Below are 8,066 nucleotides of genomic sequence, written 5' to 3'. Positions count from 1 at the left end.
TCAAATTTAAATTTGATTTTTACATTTAATAAATAATAATAATAACAACAACAGCAACAACAATATTAATTTACTTGTAAAAGTAAAGAAAAAGCTCAAAAGAATACAACAGAAGATTTTTTTGGGGTTAATTGAAACCAAATTCATTAAAGCTCAAATAAATGCATTCACATGGAAAACGTAAATTTAAGTCAACTAAACTTCGCTGTACCTTAATAGAAGTCTTTCACACGAAAAATTATTCCATATTGACACCGTATATAGAGATGCATACGGTGTCTGATCTCCACTGTCCATCACAACAAAAATATATGACAGTAGACCCTATTTAGAATTTTTTTTAAAAAAAAATTACTGGAGGGGGATGAACGGTAGATATCGGACATTGTATGCATCACACGCAGTCTCTAAAAATGAAAAGGCACACAGAAGAAAAGATATCAGAAATTTAAATGAAGAATTATATTGAAATTTGCATATGTAACACCTACAGATTGATATTTACATTTATGTATGCATGAAAATGTATATTTTATTTTTACAAAATTAAGAATACTGATATTTTTAATATGATCTTAAAAATTTTAGTGTCATGAGTATAAATATGAAAGTTAGGGTAAATAGGCCTTGAGCGGCCTTTAGTGTCATGAGTTTTAAACAGATTCATGTTGACCGTTGTTCAAGCAGCTCATCAGAACTTGATGAAATTTTCCCAAAAAACAAGAGTACAATATATATGTTTAAGAGACTAAGTTGGCGCCAACATTCTTATGTCCAAAGATTACATAATAATAATAAAAAAAAGAATTTAAGAAAAATGAAGAACCAAAGCCATAATTCATAAAATCACTGACAGCTAGGGATGTCAAAACGGCTCGTTGTCCGCAAACAGCTCGTGTTCGGCTCGAACGAGCCGAATACGAATAAATTTTTGTTCGGTCGTGTTCACCTCGAATTGGCTTGAAAATAAATAAATTAATTAATTAATTAATTAAAATATAAATATACTCAATATTCCGCAGAATTATGGGTGTTATTCCACAGTGTAATACCGCGGAATAACACTGATAGCACCAATAACACTGCGGACACCCGCTGTGTAATCAGTGTTATTCCTCCGTCAGTGGTACTATTAGTGTTATTCCGCAGTGTTACACAGCAGAATGACACTGATAGCACCAATAACACCGCGAAATAACAATGAGTAACAACCCCGATATTATTCTGTTGTTCGCTAGTGTTATCCACTGCGGAATAACACCAATAACACCACGGAATAACGGCCCGCGCTATTTGGAGTGTTAATCAGGTGTTATTGCGAGTGTTACTCGGGTGTTATCGGTGTTATTCCGCCGTACACGGAATTATTGGTGCGATTCTATGGAATTTTATATTCTACCAAGCCTATTTCGAGCCGAACACGAACAAGAATATGTTATTCATGCCAAACACGAACAGGAATATGTTATTCGAGCCGAACACGAACACATTGTTCACAAGCCATTTCGAACACAAGCCAAATTGAAATGAGCCAAACATGAGCCGAGGCTCAGCTCACTCAAGCTCGCCTCGTTTACAACCCTACTGACCGCCAGGGATGGACTTGATGATGTCAGAATCGCCTGAAAGCGAAGTAAAAAAAAAAAGAATAAAATCATAAATAACCAGAGGAAAATTCAGTAAATATCAAAAGCTTTAGGTACTAGACAATAATATAGAAGGAAGCATAAATAGATAAACCTGGATCAACGATGCCAAGACAACAAAGTCCGAAGTATCAAGCAGTTCCCAAATCCACATTATCTGCTTCAAAGAATGGTGCAGCAGTATATTAATTGACTGAAAATAAGATGAAAATCAGACCTGGTTGCCTTGAAAACTCATGCAGCGTGATAAAATCATTGTTTCATGAAAAAATGAAAAACAAATGGAAGAACAATTACTTCATCAACACAACATTGGTTTCATTAATTTTTTTGTTAAATTTAGGTACAAGCAATCCTTTTCTTAGGGAATCAAGTCATTGATCTCGAGTTAGATACCTTATGAACATAGCATGAAGTTAAATCTCTTGCTCCATACCTTAGAATAGGTTTTCATTCTTTTAAAATAAAAAATAAAAAATTCTATAACACAACCTTTTTTATATAAACAAAATAAATAAGGTTTTTTTTTTTTTTTTGAAGGACAATTAACTGCCTACTTCCATTGAAATGATGAACTCCAACCTTTCCCAACATAGCGTAATACTCGATTTCAGACCTTAGAAGAGGAGGGCAGTTGTTTGCAACAATGACCAACTTACCAGATGAAGTAAAACAAGTTATCCCAAGGTACCAACCAAAAATATATTAAGTGCAAAAGAGAACTCCAAAAAGGAACAAAACGGCAGTATCAGAGGGTCTCAGCTTCTCTTCAGATTCAAAACTTAAATCAAGAATTAGAGAAATCATATCAAGTTTTATTATCTGAAACTTACTATATTGACTAATTTTAGCAGTCAGCAAACACTATGAGTTGGTGTAAAATGGTGGTTTCGAACTATTCTCAAGAAAAAGAAAGAAAAGTAATCCAGGAGTTCTACTTTATGTTTCGCATGACACTTGCGTTTGTAAGTTATATTACTTAATCATAAATTTGTAAAAGATATAAACAGTTAGTTAGCCCTACACAGTATGAATTTAAACCTTACATCCGCAACAAAAGAAGGTAACATGAGTAGATAAAATTATTGTATTTTGTGTCCCAGAGATGCAAAGTTCAATTCAATAGGCTATCAATATTGATAGAATATAATGTGATGCGTTGCTCGTAGATATGGCACAAGTTATTTTGTGTTGGACCTTGATAATATGATTTAGAAGTCAATTATTTTGGAAAGTTAAGTACTTGTGCTTTCAAGGCTACAGGGAGAAAGTTAATTTTGAAATCTATAAAGCTAATGGGTAAATCTCAAATCTACGCAAGAGCTTTATGCCCTAAAAAAAGTAAACATCTTCCTATACATTACGTAAATAGCATTAAAAAAAAGGTCAAGCATAGAGGTATGATACATGAATAAAAACAATGACAAGGAATAATGTGGCACCAAAAATGGCAACTTTGTATAATAACATTAATCAAGTATTAAGTGATTTTAAAAAATATTTTTTCCAAATAAATTTTCAGATGAATTAGCATCATTGAGAGATATGTAACGATAAATTTATTTAGTCCTTAGATCATCATTACCTAGTTTATATCATTATGTGATAAATCAGATTTGAATATGTTGAGCTTAAAAACTAGGTTCATGGAATCATTTAAAAAAGGATATATTAAGGAAGGTATTAGTCCTTGTGTTGTACATGTTTTGCTTACAAATAAAAAAAATGGTAACTAGACAATATGCATAAATTGTAGAGCCAACAATAAAATCACGATTAAATACAACTTTATTATAACTTTTTCAAATGATACGCTAGATATGGTAGTAAGGTGACGGCATCATACATTCTTGTGTTAACCCTAGGTTTTTTGGGGGAAGTCGTCAGTACGGGCGTAGCTCCCGAATGCATGTGCGCGTCTTGCATGTCGCATTTTCAGACCGCACTTCGCACTTCGCACCCGCACATCGCACTTCGCACCCGCACATCGCACTTTGTACCTTGCATTTATGCTGCATCTCGCACTTACACTTTGCACTTTGTGTCTCACACTTGCATTTGCACCACTTGTGCCTCAATTGGTGTCTCGAACCAACCGGCATCACTTGTGCTTCAAACTGCTACCCCGACCTGGTTAAAAACGATGCTTTGGTTCGAATGGATATCCCAACCCAGTCGACCACTCACCTGCATTATTATATGTTGCCTATGTACATGTGTATGCTTGCTTGCCTGCATGATTGATATCATCTGCTTTAGTTGCACTTCCTTCGGGTCACTGCCTTACCGACATACCCTCTTTTCAGGCCCCTGCCACCACGGCATGCCCGTTTCTTCGAATCATTGTATTACCGACATACTCTTCTTTCGAGCCCTTGCCACGGCACACCCATTCTTTTCGGGCATTTGTCGTCACGGCATGTTCATTCCTTCGGGTCACTGCCTTGTCGGCATGCCTTCTCTTCGGGTCGCAACCACCACGGTATGCCCCTCTTGTCTAGAGTCACTGCATTCACGGTATACTCTTTATCACCAATTACATGTTTGATCTCTAGCATTCGCATTTAAATGTTCGCATGGATAGTGAGCCAGACTCGTTAGAAGAGTAACTCCTGTGCATATCGCTATGTCTTAACAAGCATTACTTGTCGGGTTGATCTGGTGAGCAATGCGAGTTAAGTCATCGGAACTGACACAAGTATAACTGCTAAAAATCCAAAAGAACCAAATTCATATCACTCATGTGTGTTACGGGCTCACATTTAAAGACCCTTGTTTCAAATTCTAAAATCTATATATTTTCCTACTTATTACATTTGTCATATTTTCAAATCTATGCATATAGTAAACTACGTCGTATATGAGGCCAACTGTTTTAAAATTCATCTTGGGTGATTCTTATTAGAACCTTTGGATTCTTATGATGGGGCCAGCAAGGCGACCTTGTCAAAGTCATACTACACTCAGACTTACCCCGCACTTAGATGTTGCTTTAGATACTTGTCGTTAGATGGTGTATTAGGCTAGGGTTTAGGATGTTAGGTAGTATTTTTCGACACCTCTGGCTATTGTTATGTGATGTATTGTGTAGTGCTAGTCATGTGTTATATTCTTGCTTTTCGGTATGTTTGCATGCTTGTTGTGTATGATAGTACATTAGAACAATCTTTTGCAGGTGTCGTGTCTATATACACACATTCACACAGGTGTTATTATTGATTTTTAATCCTTTGTTCCTCCCTGAATTATAAGACATGGGTTGTTATTTTGTGATGCATGGTGTGCCCGCTAATATTTGTTTTATGTAGGTCGTGTCTTTATTTTCTCTTTCATATGTATTTAGTAGAGTCATTAGGATGAGTCTGTATCGGAAATAAGGTACGGGCAGGGGTTTCGAGGCAAATGACGTACCGAACCACTTGACGAGGGCCAGGAGCGATAGTCCGTGTCACGTACCCTAAGTCCGAATTTTACATTCTTTAGGACAGGGCATGTATATGTGGAGTCCGACCACTTTTACTGTTTTTTCTGGAATATGTTGTCAGTCCAACCGCGTTTAGCTTCTTTTATATATTCTTTTGGAGTGTTTTCCTTTTCTTTTTTCTCCTCGTGTCTTGCATGTTGAAGCGCTTCATATTGTTTATTTCTGTGTTCTGGAGATCTCATGAAAAATATAACTTAGGCTTATTATGGACCCTAAAATTATAATTCTCTCTACTTTAAAAATCCTAATAAAAGATTGAGCAAAATTAAAATTTAAGATTAAAAGATTCAGGACTTTTTAAAATTTGTCTTTACTTCTTGCATGGTCTTTGGGTTGGATTTAAAGTGGTTTACATGCATGGCTATCACTCTAATCATGTTTGATAGGGCCTCCACATTTAAGATTGTGGTAGATAACTGCATCATATTTACATGTTCCAAGGAGAAGCCTCTGTGTTTCTGTAATCCGACTGAGCCAGTATAACTTTTTATATAGGTGCTTGTCTAGTGCGCCTAGGGTATTAGAAGGCTCCTTGACCCAGACGGGAGGCGTAAGTCCTTTCGTTCGGAGTGTTTGTAGCCTTGTTGCCGGAACTCTTCTTCATATTCATTTCCTTAGGCATCCTTATCATTTTGGCAGGTATAAGTACCACCTTTTCAAAGCTCTAGCCGATAGTCCTATGATAGAGTTTTATTCCTATGACCTTATGGCTACCGGGAACTTCGTGGATGATGAAATTCACAGATTGCTCACTGGGGATCTCAAGACATGTTGGGTCGACTACCTTCATGATCAGGTAGACTTAGGGTCCTAGTAGTTTGGGATAACGAGTCTGTGGTACCCCGACCTGCTACCTCTACCTCTTAGGAATACTCCTCTCTGCATTTGACTACCCATGTTAAGTCTCTCTGCTTCTTTAAATTCGTTGATATCGCTTCGATAGCCCGATGCCGACGAGTAGACGCTCCTTTGGGATACAACGATTTGTCCTCTACCATTACAACAACGATGCACTTTGACATATCAGGATATCCTATCAAGGTAATTTATGGTTATTTCGTAAGTTCCATATGCCGAAGAGCCCCCATCCAATCGGGATATGAGAGATTCACTCTGTCTGATGACTTAGCGTGAACTTCAAAGCACAAAACTTTCTCATACTAAATGACCTGTCTTTGATAACCTATGCCCCCAAGTTCATGATAATAAATCGATACTCTTTTATCGAGAGTATTCTTATGTATCCCCCAATGTGTAATTAATCATACGCCCCTCTGGGAAACTTTTGACCCCAAAACAAAAATAATTTTTTTTTATTCTTTGATTACAGGTGGCTTATATAGGGATTCTCTTCGCGAATGTCGTGTTTCGAGGTACTTCGATCTGATCTTATTCGGGCGTATACCTTCGACCCATCGAATAAGGATTACCCATATGTCTTCCATATGTTTTCTTTTTATTTGTTTGTCTATTTGTCGTTGTATATCCCTTTGATGTTTGATTTCTCTCCTCTTCGTGTCATTTATATGTATCTAGAGAGAGATTTATTTGAATAGAGGAATTATACGATGACACATAAATAGACAAGCTGAAGACTGAAATCTAAAAAGAATCGAGAAAAACAATCAGGAGACTCCGCTTGGGATGAGTCTCTCAATGCTAGGAGTTTCGCTTTTGTTGTAAGATTATAGCCTCTTTATAGGAAGTTTTGGTTACACTATCGTAACTTGAATTCTTTCCTCAAGTCATTAATTGAGCTTGTAGTGAGACCTTGGCTTCAGTCCATGCGTCAGTTGCTAGGGGTATCAACTCGACGTATTTTGTCACGTCTTCTCAACCTCAACACGCTGAGTCGTTGCATATTCGCATGTGTCTGTGTTGTACTGTTTTATGATATTTTTCTCTTGACCTTTCTTTTTGTTAATCGTTACCTCTTTTTGCTTGGCAGACATGGCAAGCGAGAGAGTTATTACGATTGACACTGTTGAGAACTCTATCTCTTTTTCCCCCAGTGTTTTGTGTGCTCCCAGGGTACCACCACATTCGGTTCGTTCGAGCACCCTGTCCGAATTACCCTGGGTAATCCTACGCCTTCTGAGGTTGTTGCTTTGAGCCCTCCCCCTGGAAAGGGGAGTCATGCCTACTGCGGTGACTCACGTCGCTCAAACCCCTTCCATTAGGAAAAGGCCCGCACTTGACAGTGATGCACCACAACGCCCCTCAACCCTCTCTAGGTTGTCAGGTCGTCCTTCCCTGTTTTCACGGATCTCCCTGCCTTCGGCAGGTCCATCTTCTAATGGCACTTTTGTAGTTATTGTTTCCCCCGTTATGGTCCATGACCCTACTGTCATGTTTCCCTCGATAGTTGAACCTGCTCCAAAATTGGGTAGGAGAGCCCAGAGGACCCGAAACAGGTTGCTCAAGGCTCAGCAGCAGGTTTCTACTCTTGTTACCCCAACTCCAATTCAGAGGGAGCCTCTGACGACCTTATAGATGAGAACCCTTTTGTTGTACTTTCTGGCTGCGAGGACTATGTCCCCGTCAGGATTGCTAAGAGGGCTCCCCCTCCTCATACTGGTGCAGGCCGCCTCAGGCCTGTTGTTTAAATCACAAGGCCACCACAAGCCTTTTGCCCAAAAAAATTATGGGGGTTGTTTCCTCTTTAAGGGGAAAAGGGCCTATTTCCGAGAGGAAGCTCCTTGCCCTAATTTTTGAGACGTTCAAGCAGGTTGTGAGAGAGCTTCTCCACCTCCCTCACCCTCGAATAGGGCTATCAAAACGGCTCGTTCGCGAACTGCTCGTGTTCGACACGTTCGCTATGTTAACGAGCCAAGCACAAACAAAGATTTGTTCGTTCATGTTCGGCTCGTTTTGGCTCGAAATACTACTCATCAAATGTATGTATGTATGTATGTGTGTGTGTGTGTGTATATATA

The 8,066-nt window shown here is 38.3% G+C and overlaps 1 pseudogene; it reads right to left on the bottom strand.

Moving 5' to 3' along the window:
• Window positions 1–1,438: 1,438 nt before the first annotated feature.
• Window positions 1,439–8,066, bottom strand: part of LOC110026989 — a 15,556-nt pseudogene continuing 8,928 nt past the window's right edge.

This window comes from Phalaenopsis equestris, unplaced genomic scaffold (genome assembly GCF_001263595.1).
Source record: "Phalaenopsis equestris unplaced genomic scaffold, ASM126359v1 Scaffold000411, whole genome shotgun sequence".
NCBI classification, from domain to species: Eukaryota; Viridiplantae; Streptophyta; class Magnoliopsida; order Asparagales; family Orchidaceae; genus Phalaenopsis; species Phalaenopsis equestris.
This window is presented reverse-complemented; position numbering and strand designations above follow the sequence as displayed.